This window comes from Hippocampus guttulatus, chromosome 2 (assembly GCF_054856545.1).
Source record: "Hippocampus guttulatus isolate MCC_2025c chromosome 2, RoL_Hgut_1.0, whole genome shotgun sequence".
NCBI lineage: Eukaryota > Metazoa > Chordata > Actinopteri > Syngnathiformes > Syngnathidae > Hippocampus > Hippocampus guttulatus.
Window position 1 is genome coordinate 30,747,860 of NC_141262.1, and position 24,111 is coordinate 30,771,970.

Below are 24,111 nucleotides of genomic sequence, written 5' to 3' on the forward strand. Positions count from 1 at the left end.
GTGAATTAATTTTCAACAAATGGCCCACTAATTTGAAACTTCATGGAGGTAATGCTGTTTAGTGTAGTGATACTCATGTTATTTTCACTGAAATAGGTTCCACTCAGGAACCTAATTACAGCTTCAGGTATTGAAGTGTCATTTCTTGGACAAGGGACCATGGAAATACTGTAACAGCAACTAAATTGGCGAAAGGCTTCATCAGTGGTATGCAAATTTCTAGACTGAACATTCAGGCCATTTTAGTTGGGGAAAACTCTATTTATTGTTTGTCATCGTGCGTGTTTAAAATGACAGTGTTTAAAATGACAGTGGAACATAAAATGATACATTTGTGCAAGTAAATCACAAAAATCAAATACAGGATGAGTTCCACATCAAGTTTTGGTCTCAGTAGCAAGATCATAAGCAAGTGAAGCGTCGACAGCTACTGGGTAAAGCTTCAGATCATCATAGGAGGGCCAACTGGTTTTCTCAGATTTCAAAAAGCAGAATATTTTATTGTGGTGGCTTCTCAGTGGAGGGCTTTGAGCAGAGCAGAAAGGAAACTGTCAAAAGATGTCGTCGGTGATTAAGTTCTTGTTTGATGCAATGCAGGTCGTCGTGCAAAAAATAAAAAATAAAAAGAGATGATGGACATCACTGTCTTATTATATTTAAATATCAGATATGGTACAGGATGTGTACGCACCTAATTGGCCCTCATTCATTTCCACAAATGTCCATAAATATACTGTTACATCGTCATGACATGACAAAAAAAAAGGTCGTTTTGCCTACTTTATTTAGGTTTTGATTTTTTTTTTTCCTCAAATCCCCAAAAATTCCTTCAGAACTATTATTTCAGCAATCCAGGAAGTTAATTTGCAATTTAACAATAAATGCAGCATATCATTTCATCTATATTTCTTTTCTTATGACACATGTTATTTCACAAGCCACGGCACAGTTTGCCCAGTGGACCTTATGCTAGTTTAAAACCAGGTTGCTGTAGCTACATACAAACAATATGCCACCTAAAGTATATCACAGTGTTCATTATTGTCTATGTCTGTGTGGTGTTTGCTGTGGTTGTGCCCCTGAGATCCTACCAAATCGTGGTTGTGCTCACATGTCTTGCCTTCTAGTTAAGTAGCAAAGGATCCAAGAATCAAAGCATCGTTTGTGAACATGCAGATGGGAAGACACTCGGCACAACTGTGCACGCTGACAAAATGCAACTTTGACAAAGATGTCGCTTGAACGTTGTCGTTTTGTTTTTGTTCAGTGGTCTCGCTTTGCCGTGATGCGCTTGCAAAGATAACTGTAAACACAAATTTGCTGAGATTTACTCTTGTCAACACTTTAAACACTTTCATTAACACTTTCTCTGAGCTGAAATTCTGTTACTTTGGATGGAACTGCTGCTTTGGAACTTGTGGGTTTTTTTGGGGGGAAAAACTTTGTAAACAATTGCTTGTGCAGCTTAAACGGTTATTTGTCAACATATTTTCAATTGTGTCAAATGCCTTGTCGGCGAGATGATGTTGAACTGTAACTCATATATACTCATATATCGAGGTTATTTTTTTTTAAATACTATTTTAGTTATGAAAAGAACAAGCAACATATTAGAAAAGCCACCTGAATTTGAAAAGGTACAAATTGGATGACATTTTTTGGGGTTATGTGTGCTTGTTGGTAACGCACGACAACATATTTCAAATATCAAGTGAATGAGATAATTCGGACAAATCAAAACATTGCACGTTTCGCAATTTCTACGGATATGCATCGACAAATATGGTGCATTCGACACACTGTCTTTTTCGAAAATGGGATTGAATACTTTAAAAAGTATCTGGATCCAAATTACTTTATTCTGCGCAACCGTTTGACATCATAAAATTGACTACATTCAGCACATTTTTATTCTGTGTCGTCCAAGGTCTTATGTGACACATTGTGCTTGTATCAATGGAATGTACAGTACAGTGCATGCTGAAGCAGTTGTGTGTTGTGACAGTAACATTGTGAAACAACTGGCGCACATAGAAAAAAAAACCCCGATTGCTCGAATGTGGGATGATTTAATGTCCCTACTGCAGTAGGCTATGTATCGTTCATTGTTGCTGCACTGAAAATAAAAGTTGCTTTCATCCAACACAGGCCGACTCAGTTTGTTTGTGGCGATGAGCAAGGCTTGCCAGTTTGTCTGCTGATTGGCAAATATTGTTTGTGACCAAACATGTGATTTCACACAGGGCAGATTCTAATGTAAACAATACAATATCAGCAAACAATCTTAATTGGTCTACAATACTGGGTCATTCCAGAATTGTAGGAAAAACTAACCATTTATTTTAGATACCTGTTGTAGGTTATAAAAAAAAATGCAGGAAATCATATAATCATATAATTGAATTTATCCCAGTCAAGGATGGGCAACTTAAATGCTGGAGGGGGATTATGCACCTCCTAACCAAATACATTAAAAAAAAAGCCTCTTTAAATATATGCAAAGTATGCACTCGTAATATAGTTCATTGGTCCTACTACATTTCTCAATGCATGTGTAAAAGATTCAATCTCCTAACCAAAGAACAAAGGGTTTGAAGCCGCCAACAGAAAAATAACCTGTCATGGGCTACTTTGCACAAAAATAACCATTCAACACGGCACCAAACTCCTGAGCAGCAAACTGATATTAAGTGCAAGAAGTCGTTTTGTGCATTTCCCCAAAAATCAATTCAATCAAAATTGTAACATGATTGGTGACATGGCTCTGTGGTTGAGTGTTTGTTTCCCCAACCCGAAGGTTGATGGTTCGATCCCGGCCATTGCAACCATGTCGAAGTGTTCTTAAGCAAGATACCGAACCCCCAGTTGCTCCTGCTGCTGCTTCTTCAGTAGGTCAATGAGATAACAGTGTGAAGTGCTTTGAGTACCCGAGGTAGAAAAGACAAAAAGACAAGTGACAGCCCCTTTACCATGATGAGACCCACTCACATTGTACAAAGTAGCAAAGGGCAGTATAGGACCCAGTGGGTACATGCAACTAAGCCATGTCTGCTATCTAGTGGTGAATGGTGATATTACAACTTAAAAACTACAGTTGATCCATGCATATCCATGGATTTACATATTCTCAGATGTATTTCTTTTTTTCTTGATGTTTTTCTTGGACTGTTTTTCGTAGAAGACAGGTAATGAATATTCATCAGCAATTTTTGAAGTTTGCAAAAAAAAAATAAAAAATACAATTTAAAAACAAAAAACATTTCAAAAAATTAATAAAGGGCCCACTCAGAGTGCGCCACCGTTTGCTTATCACCGATCTACATCAACCGGCAATGTCCTTGACTTTCATGCCCGCAACTCTAAGCTTGATAAAGCCCAGGTATGTTGTCAAAGATGACTCTTAGACACATTGATTTGATTGTTGCTTCCTTGAAATATCAAAATCAGGAACAATCTGAGACCTTTTAAGAGCATTGCACGAATTTGGTTGATAGTACCAATGAATACCAATACTCACACACACACACACATGCACGCACGTGCGCGCACACACACATTCAGTCCATACATATCATACACACACATACTGTGTATATGTACACATAAATGTGGGGTTTTGATCAAACAGGTAGGTTGGTACTGGCTGTTATTGCAGTCATAATTGTTACCATTGTATTATTGTCGATGTTTTTATGTTATGCGTTCTGTTGTATTATTATTTGCTGTTCAATGTTCCGGAAAGTGCTTTGCTACAGCTGCAGGTGCTGTGAACATGCTGTATGAATAAAGATTTATTGTATCCATAAAACGAGGTCTGTTGAGCGCATTGCTGAATGATTATGGCCAACCTTCTACCTTCAATGGTGCATCTGTTCTGTTAATAGCATCTGACCATCAGCAGCACGAGAAGCGCCAGATCTTCAAATCTTTGGAGATACCATAGTCACGTCACGTCAGCCTTACATTGTCTATGGTCTTCTGTGCCTCCAGTTTTCTTTCATCTGGCCTGAGTAATGTCTCCTGTTTAAGTTACTATGTTTTGACATCCATAGGTCACTCATCTCTCGTCTGTATGCTTTCCTGCACTCTTGAAAGTCCACTTTTTGTCCACTCCTGTCATGATTCTGTTTTTGTTTAGATTATATTTTGTTTTGTTCCCTCATGTGCCTTTTTTGTCTTCCTTATTCGGTTTTGTTTCCACCTGGTCTTGCGTTCTCCAATCAGCTCCGCCAATCCTTTGTCTTGTCCAGGCTTTCCTTGTTGTCTCGTCAGTTTGCTTTTTCATTCCCTGCTTTGTCGGATTGTTTTGGTTTTGTTTTGTTTTTTTGCTGTCATAGGTTTTTGTTTGTTACTTTGGTTTATTTGTGGTTTTTGATTTACAGTACTTTGTCCAATTTAACCCTGCAAGTGTTTTTTTCCCCTCTTTATTTTGTTCAGCACTCCCTGGTTCTTCTGCCTTTTTTTGGGTGGGGGTGGGAGTCAAAGCCGTCACGCAACATGACAACTACACACATTCAAACATTCTGCATGTATACACACATACCACCCGTTTTTACGGCCGAGCTCAGGCTACTCTCTGTTATCAAATTGTCAGATAAATCAGGAGCAAGGCAACTCGGTGCGCCGGAATACGCAGAGTGGCACATCACCCCAAATAAAGACTCGACTAATTGAAAATGTTAAAACCATTTTTGCACAGGCACCAGTCTACCAAAACAGTGCCCAATGTCTTCATTTTTCTATAGTGCCACGTCACCTTTTACATGCGTAGGAATAGTTGTTACGATTGTATTGTTATCGATGTTGTTGTGAAAGCACAATATAAAGATGGTTTGAAACATTTTATTTTTTGAAAGAATCTATTTCCGAGCGAAGCTGTCTCCAGCATGAATCTGTCGTCAGTGAAGAGTGTAAAGAAAAAAAAGGCAACAAGCTTAAATTAGCCCCTGTTAGAAAACCATACATAATTTGTTGAACTGAAAAAAAGTCACCACGCTGAAGAACTTAACCACAGTCGTAAAACCATACATAATTTGATGAGTGGCAAGGCAGAGAGTGAGTTGACTTGACTACTTATGCTTGGAAAGTGTGTTGCTTTGTAATACCCCTTTCCCACTGCAGCAAAATAACGGGTAAACATGCTTTTTTGGGCAGTGGGAAAGGCTCACTGGCCAGTGTCAATCTGTGCCGATCCGTGTCCAGCAGCACGCCAGGGGAAGCGGGTTGCGATCGCCTCCGATCGCCTCCGATCGCCTCCGTTTGCAGTTTGAAAGCCAAACACGGGACTTCCCGGTAATTACGTGATGACATCGGGTGGTACGTGATGCGTCATAACATCGCACGCCATCAGCCTTGTATATAGCACGCCCCCCGCAATTTTGGCAAAAAATTCACGTTGTCTCAGTAGTAGCAAAGAGTTGATCCTCCGCTGCTTTTCGACCATTTTGAGGACGGTAAAAAGCATGATAAAAAGAAAGAACACTCGCTTCCATGTTGCTTTGTTTACCACCAAGAAATCTGTCGCACTATCATCTACGCCGGCTGTGTCAAACATACGGCCCGCGGGCCGAATCCGGCCCGTGAGATAATTATTTCATTAAACTGCTGTTCCAATTGCGTCCACTGGATGGTGCAATTGGATTGTGAGAGGCATGCAAACTGTCATACCATACTGTTCGCATTATATGCTTTGTCACCCTCATTAACCCAATATGTCGCTGTCAAAAAAGAGAAAAGTGGACGTCGAGTGCAGAGTTTTGCAAGAAAAATGGTCATCCTCTATAAATCCTTATAACATACCAAAGCATTTTATATGTCAAAATAACGGCAGAAAAAACCCCACGAAATTTTCAATGATATTGATTGTAGATCTCCATAATACAATGTCTGGTTAACGTCTAATCATCATTCTACTTAGTGGCATTACTGTGTTCAGAGTTGTATTCCTGCATTACGTTTTTCACCAACTCCAAATGCTGACCTATCGGCTCGAAGTTACAGCATCCATTCATATTTACTTTGGAAATGTAAATGAAAGCATTCGATTAGACTCGCACCATTCTGGGCAAAAGCAAACGGAACTACCTGTTAGGGGGGAAAAAAAAAACAAAAAACAGAAATTTTCAGAATCCGTATGATTCGTGCGATACGGCCATATACGTAAGATTCACCACAAAATCCGTATGAACTATGGCTAAACCGTATGAGTTGACAGGTATGCAGACATGAAGCGGTTCAAAGATAAAATAACAGGACTGTTACAGGAGTGTGAGCAACGTTTTCTGATTTTTGGTGAACTGGAGAAAGACTTCAAAGTTTTTTGCTCGCCATTCACTGTGAATCCCTCTTATCTTCCCGTCAACATCCAACTTGAAATAATTGACTTGCAGTGCGATTTGGATTTGAAGGGTAAATTTGCCACAGCTGGCTTGGACACATTTTATCAGAACCTCTTGCCAGGTTACCCCAACTTGACACCCCTCGCTGCAAAGCTGTTGTCCATGTGCGAAACCACATATCTTTGTGAGCAGGTTTTCTCTGTAATGAGCATTAATAAAACAAAGTTGCGCTCAAGGCTCACGCACAGCCACTTGAACCACATCCTGAAAATTGTCTGTCACTCAGAATGTGACGCCTGATATTGATGCGCTGGTGAAAGCTCAAAGATGCCAGGTATCAAGTGTCAAATAAGCAATGTAACCCCACTTAAAGTGCTGCATTCGACACCTTAATTTCGTTCTGTGAAGTGTGTTTGTGTGTTCTTTATCCTCAGAATTTTCAAATAACTTAAAGTGATTTATGGCTAATTGTGATGTTGTGTTTGCACTATTTTGGATACACTGTCCTCAGGTTTCCGCTTTGTATTTATATATTTTTATGTTGATTTGCTATTGTTTTTTTTAAATTTAATTTATTTAATTTGTATATTCAACCTATTCTTGATTTGTGACTGTGACTCTTGTTTGGGCAACAGGATTTTATTATTTGTATCTACATTTCTGCTTGAGAAATGACGCCCTGATATAGTTCTGGGGTCTGTGATACTGTTCTGGTTCTTTGAATCACTGAGGCATTGTGTGTTGGTGTGTTCTTTGTCCTCAGAATTTTCAAAAAAAAACTTCACTTGTTTTATTATTAATAGTGATGTTGTGTTTGTCCTACTTTGGACAGTATTAAAACAAAGAAAACAATCTGAAGTTGTTTTTAAGATATACAGTATGTACCATGGTTTTCCGGTCCGGCCCGCTTGGGGAATTGATTTTCCTCCATGTGGCCCCCGAGCTAAAATGAGTTTGACACCCCTGATCTACGCAATCACAGCGTGGTGACGTAGCCAGACGCAAAGTGGTGGAAGGGGGGCAAATAATCGCCTTCTGTTGGTCACGGATCACTAGTACCCGCTAGTTTCAGTGGGAAAAGGGTATTATAAGAGGATATTTTCACTTTAACAGTTGAATGGTTGTTTCTCTAAATGTGCCCTGTGATTGGCTGACAAATAATTCAGGGCCTCCTGCCCAAAGTCAGCTGGGACAGGCTCAAGCACGCCTGCGACCCTCATGAGGATAAGTGGATTAGAAAATGGATGAATTTCTAAAAGCCGTTGAAAAATAAAATTGAGCTAAGTGAACAGCAAAACAACAGAATGAGACTTCACCAAACTTAACTTGAATTTATTGTTTCCTAAGAAGAAAGGATTACTGCTTTGAATTAGCTTGAGTGAAGTGTTTTGTTTTGTTTTATTTTATTTTATTTTTTCTAAATGTACAATTAGTTCTTTTTATGTCATTCCTATCTTGACCATAGCTTTGCGACAGAGATGCCGTTGATGTTGAAAAACTGTGGATACGACACAACACGTGTTTGTTGGTCAGCACTCATTGCAGTTTGTTTTTGCATACTTTCTCCCTTTCGAAAGCACACATACCAGCTCACTTTTCAAGGAGCTCGTGACACTGCGGCTAGTAAAAAGGGAGCAATGTGAAGTGGAGACTCATTGCATTTGATTGTACTGAAAATTAGATGAGCGTGGCATGCATGTTTTGGCCTTTGTGTTTGGTTTTTGCAAAATATTCTACTTTGCTTGTGTCAGTAATGTGGAAACAGATTATATCATCCAGCCTAAGCAATAAAAGCTCTTTGTATAGAAGACTGCATACGTGCATGCGTGGCTCGAATCCAAAAATGCAACTTCTGCAGATTCTTTGAGAAGAAACGCTATCTTAATCATCAGACAGGACCGCTCCCAAATTTACAATGTTGCTTTTTTTATTGCAAAAATATGTCAGTCCAACGTTGTGTCGATTCCAGTGACGGACGATATCTCGCTTCTGTCTGTGGTAACACCGTTAGATTTCTTTAAGCTTCTCACCATTAGTCATGCGCCAACAAACAGGCATCCATCAGTGACAGACCTTCCATCAGTTCCGACGGAATGCCCACCTCCTGCAAATGACACTCATGAGACTGAATGGAGTCCGTTGTTTTGAACAATATGAAACTAATTTCATGTGGAAACTAAGTTGGAAGGCAAAATGTTGTTTTCTTCAAGTACCATCATGTGAAAGTTTTGCCTACCCGAGGGAAGTTTGATTCCATGTTGCAAATGAGGAGACAATTGCCTTGACTCCAACCAATCAATTTCAAAAGTGGTGTTACCACATTTTACTTTGTAACAACGTAACAGTGTTACATCCTAGACTATAATGGCTATTTTATTACTCAATGCTGTTAAAGAAGCAACGTCATTCTGTTTTTAACAATGTCCCCGAACTTTAATCGCTGATATATTTGCAGTGTAAACAGTCGTGGATGTAAACGTTGGACTTGGCTGCACAATGATCCGCAGCTACACTGACTGCAATGCATCTAGTATCAATCCTGAAAGAATTGAGCCATATATCGGCTCAGGGCAACACAATCAAATAAGCCTACTCAGTGAGAATCTACATTGGATGTGTTTTTGTTCCATCTCACTCTTGAAGTAATGGCACGGACAGCAAAGCTTCTGCTTCCATGTTGCTTGTGGATACCAGTTTCCACAGATCCTCCCTCGGCTTGATCTCTCCCATCTCTGGCTCATTAAAAATGCTTGACATGGCGTTGGCATTTCATGTAATGATTTCTGAACTTGAGCCATGATCGGTCGTTAGCTGAGCCCCGAGCAACTGTGCTGTCATTTTCAGCCGACAGCAAGTGACAAAATGGCCGCCCCCTTGAGTGGACAAAAACGGGTGGGTATTACTGCTTCAAGCATCAAGCAGCCGCGAAAGAATTCAAGATCAATAAATCCATGGTGCTTGGTGCTTTTGTTTTATAAAACGGCACCATCAATCCATCCGGGCAAGGACGACTGTGGCGCAGCAACATCTCGCAGATTACAAGAAAAAGATGGCCATCTTCCGCTCCTACTGCAGTAAAAAGATTGACGACAAACACATCCAGCCCAACCACATCGCCAACATGGACGAGGTGCCGCTCACTTTCGACATCCTGGTGAACCACACCGTTGAGAAGAAGGGGAGGAGCAGGGTGGTGTCATTGTTGTGCTTGGTTGCCATGGTAATGAATAGAAACTGCCACTTAGGGTGATTTCTAAGAGAAAGACACACTAAAGAAAGGTTTCCAGCCGGTGTCATTGTCAAGGACAATCAAAAGAGCTGGATGGATGAGGAGAAAATGAATGAGTGGCTGAGTGAGGTGTATGTAAAAAAACGGATATATTTGTTCCAACGCGTCATCGTCCCTGTTGATCTGTGCCTCCATGCACGCCCATCTCACAGCTGCTGTGAAAAACCAAGTGAAGCAAATGAACTTGCAGCTAATGCCTTCAAAAGGAGAAGCCGATCAAAAGCCTTCGATAAAAAGGTGTAGCACAGGCCTAAAGGACTCCAATCAAGTGGAACAACTGAGGCATTATACCATCGATGGCCGAAAATAAATTACCGTTCTTCCAGGAAAGATGAAGCTGTGATGTTTCAAGTTTGGACTGCTGCCCTTTTCCATCAATGAGGTCGTAATATCCCATGCTAGTTTATGAACACACAGGGAGGGAAGTGTCTTTGGCTGTGGAGATGCCTCAGCAACATTGATCTGTATCGGAATGGGACCCTGTTTGTGCCAATAACTAGCCTCGAGGAAAACTTGTGTGCCATTCCTCCTTTGGAGGAATGCAAGTGTGTCCAAAGAAACTCTCTAGATCAGTGTTTTTCAATCTTTTTCGAGCCTGTTAAGAAACAGTATTTTATATCCTCATTTCTGTAATGCTGTAATATGTTCTTTACGATAGAAATGTGTCATTGGGACATAATACTTGTTTATTTTGATCGGATCTGGCAACCCAAGATACAACGCCATACCCGGTCTTTATTCGGCGCGAAATGTCTTCCTGTTCAGTGGTGATGAGAAGCGGCTGCTCTCTGTGCAGACGGCAAATAAACATGCCACGTGTTTGAGCTAAACAGGAGAATTCATCTCTCGTTATTTTCCCAAATGCATCCCGAACGAAGCGCACATCTCAACAGAGCCAAGGCGCATTTCTTTCATTGAAAAAAATCCTTTTCTCGACCTCTTGTTCTCGTCATAGTCATTCTCGTTCCTAACGTACCTCAGTTTTGTGTAAGTAATCTCTAGTTTAGTCCATTTGCCTTTGTCTTTCTTTGTTTTGCCTAATTGGAGCCGGGACATCTCGTTGGTTGTCTCCGTTAAACTACCTCCTTGTCTTTTGCAAGCGTTTTTTGTTACGATATTGTTTTCCTGGTTTCTTTTAACCAGCGATTTGTGTTCAGACTTTGTCGCTACGTTTTTGTTTTTGTAAAGAAACCTTTTGTGACGGAGGTTTGTGTGAGTCTGCGTTTCTGGAATCCTAATACATTATACGGTTCCTTTCGAACGCTGACAACCAATCCCTTTTCCCAACTTGAGTCTTTGTATAATTCCAACATCATTCAAATGACTTTTCTGCTGAATGTGTCGCTTGAGGTAGTCCGGCTTCCATTTAGTCCGTATTTTTCCATTGGAAAATTTGCTCACAGCTTAGGTTTTAAGCTTTGCTGTATGTTTTGCAGAGCAGACCTTTCTCACTCGAAAAAGAAAATATCTCACCCAGTTTCACTGCTCGTTCTTCTATTTGCACGTACTCCGACAACCATTCCAACTTAAAAGAACTGCAGTTCATTCTTATTTTGGTTTGGGGAGTCAATGTATCACGTTAACTGCCCGGTCGTTTCGCCATGATAAAGGATTAACACTAGCGTCACTTATCACCGCCGCATTGTTATTGTTATGGAGCAGAGAACATGCACAAGTACTGTCAATGGCGTGATTGGTTGCATAGTGTCATCGTATCGGAGTTCCTACAGGAGGAAGCAGCCAAACATGCAAGAGCTGTCTCCTAAGATCAGCAAGCTGGCTGAATAAGACAGGATAGTGAGGAGAGGAGAAAAACAGCATGTAACTACCAAGAAGACCTAGAACCGGGAGTCCGGGCATTTATCACCAGAACCGTATATGATGTGCTACAATCTCCAGCCAATCTACATCCCTGGCTATCTGGTGTGTGCAGCCCCAGCAAACCTCAAACATATTGTTGTGGGTTGCATAAGCAGCCTTGCCCAAAGGAAAGACATCCGTCGCCCCTGAGCCAACAGTCCCTTGGGAGAAACTAAGAAAGAAAGCTGAAGAATGCCAATTTGGCAGCCGAAGTAGAGGACCAAGGCTAGTGTGCGTACACGAGGCAGTAGAGGTGGGCTGCACGGGTTTCATTGCTAGTTCCACTCCACCGCTTCTGAAAGGAGGGATCAAGGGACAGGCTCAACGGAAAGCAATTATAGAAGTCGCCAGTGTTTTTGAAAGGAGCAACCACAGGTTGTGGCGAAGCGGTGTGGGCTGTGCGATGCCCACTACCAGCCGCAGAATTATGCGACACAGAATTAAAATATTCCTACCCCTTAATCTCTACATCATTGAAATATAACAAAGAAGCATCCGCGATTCTGAGGTTGGTACTTTTTTTTTTTTTAATCGGATAATATTTGTGCCATGATTCAATTCCTCATCTGGGCCATTCCGAAACTCCAGCCCATTCACCGATTGACGCAAGCTCTTCTTCTTGTGCGAACACAGTTTTTCAAACTTCAGTTCGTCTCTTATAACCCCGTTCCTTGTCACAAAACGTGTTTTGAATGTTGCCTGGATTTATTACTTTGCATATGTTCATCCATCGATCTCATGATCTGAAATCGCTTCATCCTTCGGGTCGTGGGCGTGTTGGAGCCTATCCCAGCCATCTACGGGCAGCAGGCGGGTTACAGCCTGAAGTGGTGGCCAGCCCATTGCAGTTTATTCAAGTTTTGATTTGAACCAAATGTATACATTTCAGCAGCCCGGTGGTGATCGACTGGTTAGTACGTCCGCCGCACAGTGCAGAGGTGCACGGTTCCCTTCCAGCTCGGGCCTTCCTGTGTGGAGTTTGCATGTTCACCCCATGCCTGCGTGGGTTTTCTCCAGGTACTCTAACTCCCTCCCACATTTCAAAAAGATGCATGTTAGCTTAATGGAACATTCGAAACTGCCGTGTGAGCGCGAATGTTTGTTTCTCTCTGTGTGCCCTGCGATTGGCTGGCAATCGGTTCAGGGTGTTCCCCCGCCTACTGCCTGAAGACAGCTGGGTTAGGCTTAGAAAATGGACAGATGGTAAACATTTCAATGCATGTGATCTTAGAACATTGTGTTCATGTGTTTCCCTCAACCGCCCAGTTGTGCAAGATCCTGATGGCTCTTTTGTAGTCTGTACAATTATAGCAAGTTGCTCTAGAGAGCGTTGCCTCACACTTCCTCACGATAAATTGAGAAATACAAAATGGCCCATGATATACTGTATAGCATGTGCTTTGCTTTCCCTAGAACAGCGATGCTCTTTTGATGGTTTTGATCATATATAATGTGCAGTTTTCTGCAGATTTTGTGGCCTAAAATCCTTTCCAAAAATATTAATGTTGGAGATCATTGATTGAGCTTGTTCTGAGTTACAGTTCCAAACCATGTAATTTTTTATTTTTTTTTAATACACTGATGATTAATTTCTGTCAAGGTTTTGTGTGGTTGGAACCAAAGGGCAGGGAAGGAGGAAGGCAGGGCAGGAGATTCTCAAAAATATATATTTTTCCCAAAAAACAAAAAAGGAAAACGAGGAACATGGAATTCTCAAGAATACTACATAAACAAAAGGTCCCAAACACTGTCATGATTCGGTTTAGGGACCAACAGGTGGCACTGTAGGGCTCCCCCAGCAGCTGCACACCTGTTGGTCATATGTAATTAGGGCTTTAAAAGGACTCCCAGCCCGAACACTCTGTGTCGGGTCATTGTTGCTCTTTGCTACTGTCATGTTCGTTTGTTTGCTGTTGCTTTTTTACTGCTGTCATGTTTGTTTGTTTGTCATGTTTCTGTTATTGCTAGTTTTGAGCTTCAGTCATGGTTTTTGTTTGCTACTTTGGACTTTGTTTAGGGTTTAGTTTTCTGTGTTTTATCAATACACTTCTTCAAATACACCCTGCTCCTCTCTCCTGCCTGCTTTTTGGGGTCCACCACCACCACGCAACGTGACAGAATGACCCGACCACCTGGACCCCGCAGGTACTAAGGACTGGTCCCTATTCCACCATGTGCCTGGCGGAGCGCGTCTGCGGCCGACACCCCTTTCCCTTTCAGGCAGCGCTGGTGATGCGGCTGTCCTGTTTTCGTCTCATCAAGCCGCGTCTACAGTGGGCCGAGCCCCGTCCGCGTCCACGTTGAGCTGAGGCTCGTCACGTGTCTGTTCAAGCTGAGTCACATTCACGTCGACGACGAGCCGTGCCACGTCCACGCCCACGTCAGGCCGAGCCCCTGTTCACTGTCCCCCGTTACGTCAGGCCACGCCCAGCCAAAGGATTGCCGTCGCTTTTGTTCCTGTTCCCTGGCGAGGTGAAGGTCACAGTCGCTTTTGTTCCTGTTCTCCGGTGAGGCAAGGGTTGCCGTCGCTTCTTGTTCTTGTATTTCGGCGAGGCGAAGGTCGCCGTCGCTCTTGTTCCTGTTCTCCGGCGAGGCACGGGTTGCCGTCGCTTTTGGTTCTTGTTCCCCAGCGAGGCAAGCCTTTTGGACAATTTTGGGACGTCTGGGATCCGTCCCTTGAGGGAGGGGTACTGTCATGATTCGGTTTAGGGACCAACAGGTGGCACTGTAGGGCTCCCCCAGCAGCTGCACACCTGTTGGTCATATGTAATTAGGGCTTTAAAAGGACTCCCAGCCCTAACACTCGGTGTTGGGTCATTGTTGCTCTTTGCTACTGTCATGTTCGTTTGTTTGCTGTTGCCACGTTTGTTTGTTTGTGTTATTGCTAGTTTTGAGCTTCAGTCATGGTTTTTGTTTGCTACTTTGGACTTTGTTTGTTTAGGGTTTAGTTTCCTGTGTTTTATCAATACTTCTTCAAATACACCCTGCTCCTCTCTCCTGCCTGCTTTTTGGGGTCCACCACGCAACGTGACAAAAACAAACATTAAAAATGCAACCAACCAGAGCTGGGTACATGACACACGGTAACGAGGGCACTTGACGACAGCAACACCAACAGAAACTGAAACAATGATCCACCAAAGCAACCAAGGAAGTAAATACATGCAAAATGCCAAGACAACAAAGAAAACCTGGACAAGGCATAAGTAGCTAAGAAATATGATTGGCTGACACAAGGGACCACCCACATGACAAGAACAGGTGGACACAAAAACCGAGCCATACAGACAACACATGGAAAAAAGTAGAGAATCAAATCATAGCTAATCCAAAATCAACAACTTAAAAAATAAATAAATACCGGTAAATATATATATATTTTTTTTAAACCGGTTCCCGACACTTGACGCTAAACCACTTTCAAATTTGCCCTTTCTGACATGACCGACTCAAGAGCTGCACAAAGCTACTCACAGTTCCACAAATGGTAATCTTTTACTTGAACAGTTTTTCGTTCATCCAACACACCACTCACCCTCCCCCCTGCCAAAAAAAAACATTCTTTTATAGAATCAGATCCTACTATATATATGCTGACCTACAGCACTATCAGGAAAGTCCTGGCTGACTCTCGGTTCAAAGGATTTTAAAACCCCCCTTACGCGGTCACCGGAGAGGACGGGAATTTTCCCAAGCCATCTTGAGAAAGACTCATAAATTCTCACGACCTCAGTTGTAAGGAGTCAGTCCTGTCATCCACCTTTATTGAGTAACCTTAATAGAAATAAAGCCAATGTCAGGCCACTCCCTTTTTATGGTAACTTTTCCTCTTTCGATCTGGTGCGTTTGTTAAGACTTGGTAAGACTGCAAAGACTCGTTTCTGAAAAGCAAAAACCGATGTTCTGGGTGTGGTCATTCTTCCATTTTATAGAGAGTGAGTGTAAAATAAAATAATATGGGTGTCAAGATTACCATGACTTTATAGTGTTGGAAGATTGAATAGCGCCACAACAATTTAAACAGTTATCAATCGATATATCAATATCTATCAACTATTAACAATTATCAATCAAATAAAATGGAATATATGGTGCTGATAAACATCAAAGTGAAAATTATGACAGCAATTAAACTTGTGAATTCATTTCGCAACAAATTCATCACCATCACTTCATCTTGACATAGCACTCCTGTTACATCTTTTATCATCCACACCTCACATATATATATATAACATTTTTTAATAACATACCCTGTGATTTCTTCTGTTAATTCCCTTGATGCCATGACTGTGGTTTTATTTTCTCTAAAACCGTATTCTCTGTCTGACAGTAACTGATGATTCTCAATGCTTTTTCATTGTTAAGTCTCGGACAGACCGAGTTTAGGGGGGATCCAAAAGCGTAGACGAAAACAAGGTCTCCGTAGGAAAAAAATAAAGTTTAATGTACAAATCGCACCAAATAAGGAGAGAACATAAAGCGCTGGTCCACAATAAGGACCAGAAGGCAAATCAAACGAGTAACAAAAAGCACTTGCACAAAAGGGCAATGGAGAAAAATAAAGACCGCGACTACAAACGAAAAACAATGTATCACAAATACACGCAAGAAAGCCAAATCACAAAACAAAACCAGTACTTACTCTACCATGGGTACCGAGAAATACAAAGCGAAATCACAACGAGGTCTAAAGCCAACTAGTCAAGGAACAGCGAAACAGCAATGCAATAGACAATACTCCGACAACAGGTGTACGGCGGAGGAGTCCTTAAATACTGAATCTATTAATTACAGATTGGCAGCAGGTGTGCCAGAAAGTCCGCTCATGCCACCTGCTGGCCAGACCGCAAACAGAAACGTGACATTCATATTGCTTTATATTAGTTTCGCTGTATTTTGGAGAGCTAATAAGAGTAATGACACAGGCCTGGAGTTAGCCAAATATTTGTCTTCCAATTTACAGCGAGATAACTTTTTTACATTTTTTTTGTCGAAATCTTTCGATTATGAAAGGTCGTTTATAGGTTTAGAGTTGTGGGTTTGCAATACTGTCTTCCCTGACAAGTATCATGTAGAATCCATTTCGGGAAGTTGATTTTTTTTCTTACATTTACAGCCTACTATACCGGTTTATTTCTTGACAAGCATGATTCCTCGAAAAATTCACTTAATCCCGGAAACCAGAGGACAACACACAAATGCCTGTAGATTTTGCGACAATAACTGACAAACAGTAATGTAGGCCCTTCCTTCAAATCAAATGAAACAAACGTTCTGAGAAATGTCAAAGGAGGTCTGGTAGTCGACAATGGTAACTTAAAAATGGTAAATCCAACAAGCGGACATGCTCCTATAATTTCATTTTGATGTAAGCACGAAGTGGGGGAGGGGCAGGTGGGGCAATGCCAAACAAGCAGAGATATCAAGTTCTGGCCAGTGGCCACTGTTCTTCACGGTCATGTCTTCTGCTCAAGCAGGCTCCAGTGGTTTTGGTTGTATCAAATTAATGAATTTTATGTTGGGGGGGGGGGGGGGTGAACGCCCTCCGCACACTCCAGCTCGATGGATGATTTATGTTGAGTTGTTGTTGTTGTTGGAGGGGCATTAAGGCATCATGAAATTAGAGGATTATCAAGAGGTTTTTGAACAAAATGAGCCATTATCAGGAACATGGTGCGAAAGGAGCGGGGTGAACTTGACAAAATGTATTATTCGATCAAACACTATGAACACGAAATCCAAAACAAACAAACAAAGTCCTGAAAACAACAAGAATCCAAAGTAACAAACAAAATCCCATAGCATACGCAAAAACAAGGTGAAAGCAATACAAACAAAAATCCATGGCAGTAAAGCACAGAAGCAACAACAAAAAACAGTGACAGAAACAGAAACAACAACCCAACACTGAGCGGTCGGGCCGAGAGTCCTTTTAACAGAAAACCTACTAATGACATGATGACCAACAGGTGTGCCGCTGTAGGAGGAGCCCCACAGAGTCACCTGTTGGTCCCAAACAGATCAACAATGACACCTCTTTGGTATAATAATGTCTAGGTTTGGGTTGATACTGGATTCCTCAGAACAAAAAACAACAACAAAAAAAGAAATCCTGCCCCTAAATCACACAGAAATGCTTGACAAAGAATTCATTGGGATTTTCCAAAACGGTGTAACAATCTCAATCCCAAAGAAAATCCCTGGAAAATGTTGAGATCTGCCATGCGTGAAAGAAACCATGCAAGCATTCTAAAATGTAAACACACAATCATGAGACAACCTATTGGGGCAACAAGCTTTTAGATTGCTGTAAGAAAGTTTGGAGCCAGTTGTCCTTACTAAAGCCTTAACAACAAACTCATAACAAAGCGCTCTTCCTTTCCTTTTATTACTGTCGAGGGCCGTATTTGCTACTCTAGTCTATTTTGAAAAGGATCCACACAAGGCAAAAAAAACCAAAACAAACAAAACAAACCACCACCTTGTCAGGGTAAAGAGGAGACTAGATTACATATCAGTAAAATGTCTGCATGAACCACATTATGAGAATAGATGAAAAAACAAACAAACAACAACAACAAAAAACATGTTCGTGTGGGACCCTTATAAGAAGGGTTTGGATGACGGCCAAATAAAGCAGGGTGGGTGGTCTTCCTTTCTGGTGTTATATAAGCTACATTCCTGGATGAGTGGGTGAGATCTACTCATCGTAAATTCAAAAATAAATAAATAAAAGCAAAACAACTTTGGATATTATGGAGTGTGACATTGACATCTGTGATCATTGCTTTCTTTTAAACATACATTTTCATCAATTGGAGATCAATATTCTGAGTCACAATTCTTCATATTCACCAAGTTTATGAAAGTTGACCTCCATAAAATGTCGTTTCTAATAAATGGCACAGAGAGTGTCAAAGTGGAGGACATTCTGATGAGAATACATGATGAGGTAAATTTGCTGGATTCAGTCAAAAAATATTTTTGAAGAAAATGATGATGATACCCTTCGTGCAGGATTAAGTATAGTTTAGGGTTTTCTGTCCTTTACGAGCATATTGCTGCTCTCCTCGTATAAGATAAGAAAACCATTATTTGTCTCACAATGGATACATTCGCAATTTACAACAGCAAAATTTGAAAGTTTCTTTATAAATTTTCAGCCGTTTTTTTTAAACATCCGTTTGTACTATGTGTTCTCCTACATGTCCTGTTTAAATTGTGTAGCTAAACAACCAATGAAAACATTTGTGATGTAGTGGTAGGCACCTCTGCCACAGTTCAGCGATTCCGGGTTCAAATCTCAGTTCGGGTCTTCCCATGTGCAATTTTGCATATTCTTTGTGTGGTTGCGATTATTTTCTCCAGGTACTCTGCATTCCCTTTCCAAAAGGATACATGCTGGATTCATTATAGATTCTTAATTGTCTGTGGATGTGAATGTGAGTGTAAATTTTTGTCTATAGGTGCCCTGTGATTGGTTGCCCACCAAATGACGGTGCAATCCCCACGACCGTATTGGGAACACACGCTTCAGAAGAAAGATATGTAGTAAAATGTACATGCATTGTTATTTGGAAATATGTACAACACAATATGAAAATAATGGTTGTGGAATCATTTATATTTTTCAATATAAATGATTGAAGCTGTCTAAAAACATCATTTGCCATGTGTTTTAAAGAAACACATGAACAGAAACATGATGTGACAGCAACGATAGAGTGCATCTGTTTTTCTGCTTTTCTGTTCAGTGATGTTATTATCCTGACTCCTGACTGCCTGTCTCTGTTTCTGACCTTATCATGTGTCCATGTGCACAGTCGCAGTGCAAGAGTTGTGTAGCAATATAAAAACATGTCAAATTAGGAGTTGAGAACTCTTAACATTTTGGGCATGAGTTTTCTCCCGCTTCTTCTTCTTCTCCAGTCACTACGTATCATCAAATAATTCCAGTCCATTGTTGGAAACATTGTCTGGCATTCGGGGTGAGATCAACTAGGTCCTCTTGGGTGCAAGATGTCGGGAGGAGTGGGCAGACAAAGAGATGTTGCATGGTCTGATCCTCTCCACACAGACAAGAGATGTCGCCATTCTCATTAAACCCCCACTTTATCAAGTTTGTTTTGCATCGGCCGCAGCAGTTCTCAAGCGGTGAAGGGAAGACCAGAGTGGCCATGCTTCACTGGCACCAGATGGAAGAGATTCGAATGGCCTGGTAAAAGACACTGTGTGTGGGGCTTGGCTACGATGTTCTGTCCACAGAGCGACACGTTGCTTGTCCAGATTTCTGTCCAGAGCCTCGACAGAGTGCAGGAAGCTGTGCCTTGATTTGAACCATTTTGCTGTTGGCTCGTGATTGTAGAGTTGGTTGTCTCCATTTTTTTTTCTGGGATGCAACTGTCCTCCGGATGCTTGGTGGAGCAATCCCACTGAGTAGGTATAGGTCATCAACCTTTGTAGGCTTCAGGCAGCCAGTGACAGCACGGCAAGCAGAGTTTAGCACTGTTCAACCCTGGTGGCATGGGCTGATCTACACCAGACCGGTGATGCGTACTCCGCTGCAGAGAAACATAAAGCCAACGCTGTTGTACGTACTATCTTGGCATCAGCACCCCACATTGTGTTGGTAAGCTTCCTAAGAATATGCTGTTCCTTGATGTCACTTTAGCCTTGGTCTTTATGATGTGTTACTTGTAGGTGAGAGACCTGTCAAGTGTCACCCCTAGGTAGACTGAATCTGAGATGTGCTGCAGCCTCTTCCCATACCAGCTGATCTGCAGCTTGCGATCGGCTTCGCTGTTTTTTTAGATGAAACGCACAAATTTGTGTTTTGTCTGGGTTTTCCCTTCGGTGTTTGATGGAATAGTAAGGGATGAGCAGGTCCAGAGCATTTGAAAGGGAGACTTCAACTGCTTCAAATGTACTCTTCTGGGAGGCAATACACAAATCATCAGTGTAGAGGAAACATCTTGTGTCTGATTGGGTAGGTTGATCATTAGTGTAGATGTTGAACAACAGGCGGCGAGCACACTACCTTGAGGGAGTCCGTTCTTCTGTGTCCTCCATCTACTCCGATTACCATTGAGGTCTACAAAAAATCTGCGATTTGATAGCATATTGCAGATCAGCTCTTGGGATGGCAGGATTTTTTCCAGTTTTCAGTAGGGCAATGACTCTTGATTTTCTCCACATCTTTGGGATCTTGTTCGAGGCGACACATTCATTTATCAGACTGAGAAACCATCTGCGTGTTCCTGATCCGAAGTGCTTGATTTGTTCCACAAGGATATCATCAAGACCCGCAGCTTTGTTGTTCTTCATGGACTTCATTGCAGATTCTAGTTCATCCATGGTGAAAGGCCTTGTGAAACCTGTAGAGTCATCTGAGAGCGCATCAGACACTTGAGGAAGTTTGGCCCTTTGAGTACGTTGTTGAGCATTACCCCGACGATTCAGCAGGAGTTGGTGGGCAACCTGGTCAGCGGTGACTTGCGGCCTTGGTTGCGACTTGGTGTAGTCGTTTCCCAGGATATGGATAGTCTTCCAGGCTTTCCTACTACTATGGGTCATATCGGTTGATTCAATTAGCTCTTGCCACTTCTTCCATCTTTCTTCTGTGATATAATTTGCTAGTGTTTCGCCAAGCTCGATGGTGTCAACACTAAAGGGGTCCTTATCAAAATGCGAGATGGAGTCATCATATAACACCTCGGAGTCATCAGTCAGGCCTTGGATGTAATTCATACGGCAACCACGAGGAATGTTGCAACGCGACGATGACTTGACTGATTCTACCAAGGCATCATAGTTGCTTGGAGTGGCTGGAAGATCCACAATGGCAGAGTCTAGGTCTTCGGCAAAGCCTTCCCAGTTGTCTTTCTTCAGATTGAAACGTCGCCTAAAAGGGACACTGTGAGGAGAAATGACTGCATTGATCTTGAGCCCTATTGGACGGTGTTGGGTGTGGGGAATAGGGTCCAGGACAATCTTCTCATTCTGATTGGCAATGGCATCTGATGCAAAATTCAGATCTGGATTATATCCCCTTCTCCATCGGGAGCTGTTGAAAGAAGAGGTTAGCATCGTGGATGAGAGACAGTTGACTGTATTCTGCCCAGTTCTCAACCAGCTCACCATCTCCGTTACTTTTAGCAAAACCCCAGTTGACACTGTGACTGTTAAAATCTTCCACAACCACGTTGATGCGATCATCGGTGGGATCAGGGGGAATGTCACAAATGACGTAGGGTTGTTTATATACTGAAGTGACAGAGATTCTCTCTGTGCAGATGGGAATGACTTCAATGTCGTCGTTGTCAGAAAATGATACCTTGTCTGCATGCAAACCTCTGCGTAGAAAAACTGCACTCCCATAATGGTCATGTGGCCTCTCAGCGATGAGGGTCACACCAGAGGTGCGAGGACGGACGTGTGAAGGTCCACGATGTGTCTCTTGGAGGCAGAGGATGTCGCAGTTATTCTTGATACATAAATCGCCAGGAGATCTTGTTTGGCACCAGTAAGTCCTTCGATGTTCGATGATATCACACACAAGGCCGGTCCTGACAAGGACCCATGCTTACGACCTTGGGCACCACCGAAAGATCTGAGGTCTTGTTGAGTCATATTAGCAACGAATAGAAAAACTGCTGTTGACAGCGTAGTGTACTTGAAAGATTCGCAAGTGCAAAAACACCTGACAGGGACCGCGACGTGAACGCTCCTTCAGTGGCCCCCTTCTACCGCTTATCTCTGCTCAAGTCATGGGTGGGCTGCACCCTGACCCAGCTGACTGTGGATGAAAACTGGAGTTCATTCAGTCAGTCAATCACAGAGTATGCTCGAAACAATGGTCTTAATTGCTGTGTGAAATTATGGTGGAAGGCTCTGCCTCTGGCATTGCGATGAATATCAAACATGTTTTCCCTCAAAAAGGAAAAAAAAAAAAAAAGCACATCAAGTCCTGAGGGCATATGATTTCACCATCGCGGCCCCCAACAAAGTTGATAGTGCGGCCAGACTCAACAATAAAATGGTCGATATGTTGACATTCTGTATATCAGGATGTCCAAAGTCTGGCCCGGGATCAATTTTTTACCGGCACGCGGCCGGTCATAAAATCAATACTATGCGTAGTATAAAGTAAATTTGTACAAAAACATTTTTTTTACATTTCACCAGAGGATGGCAGTAGCCTTTTGGCCGCACCCTGGCCGCCGTGACACTTGGCCTCGCATGACCGTTTTAGCCCAGCCCATTTCTGACATGGCGACTGGAACCAAAAAACGTAAGGTTGACTGTGAGGGCCGCCGCTTCCAGGACAAGTGGAAATTGGAGTCTTTTTTCACCGAAATCCCGAACAACTGTGTGTGCCTAATTTGCCAAGAGACCGGGGCTGTTTTCAAGGAATTCAATATCAAGAGGCACTACCAGACGAAACATGCCAACTACGACAAGCTAACTGGAAACCAACGTGGTGAAAAAGTAAACCAACTGGAAGCTGTTTTAACGGCACAGCAGCGCTTTTTCACAAGAGCCCGCGAGTCAAATGAAAATGCTACGAAGGCGAGCTACGAGGTGGCGATGCTGATTGCCAAGCACTGCAAGCCTTTCACCGAGGGTGAATTTATTAAAGACTGTGTAATGAAAATGGTCGAGAAAATTTGTCCCGCGAAGAAGCAAGAGTTTGCCAATATTTGCCTGGCTCGTAACACTGTGGTACGGCGAACTGAAGACGTTTCATTAGATATTAAGAGACAATTAGAAGCAAAAGGAACTGAGTTAGATTTTTTTCGTTAGCCTGTGATGAAAGCACGGATGCATCCGACACCGCTCAGCTACTGATTTTTTTTGAGAGGAGTGGACAACGACATGAACGTGAGTGAAGAGCTTCTGGGCCTCCTGAGTCTGAAGGACCAAACAAGAGGAACAGATTTGTTTGTTTCATGTATGTTCTGCCGTAGACGACATGAAACTACAGTGGAATAAAGTCACCGGGATTATTACGGACGGCGCACCTGCTATGACTGGTGAGCGGAGTGGATTATCAACCCTTGTCTGTAACAAAGTCAGCAAAGAAGGAGGCAGAGCTATTAAACTCCACTGTATATTCACCAAGAAGTTCTCTGTGCTAAACATATCAGATATGATAATGTTATGAAACCGGTGATAAAAGCGATTAATTATATTCGCTCCAAAGCGCTGTGCCACCGGCAGTTCCAGTAGTTTCTTCTTAATATCCAGGCTGAATACGGAGATGTTTTGTATCATAATGACGTAAGATGGCTCAGTCGGGGGTCTGCACTGTAGCGTTTCTACGCTTTTAGGGAGGAAATTGAACAATTCTTGACAAAAAAGGGACAACTGATGCCACAACTTTCTGATCCCTTTTGGCTAGCTGATTTGGGATTTTTAGTCGACATAATGCGACATCTGAATGCGCTGAACACAAGCCTTCAAGGGCAAAATGCACTGGTAAGCCAACTATATTCACACATCAAGGCATTTCGGACTAAGCTACAACTTTTCCAAAGACACCTATCACAGGAGCAGCCCAATACTGCACATTTCCCATCGCTGAAGGAAATTATGACCAGTTTCCCACAGAAAAGTGCGCAA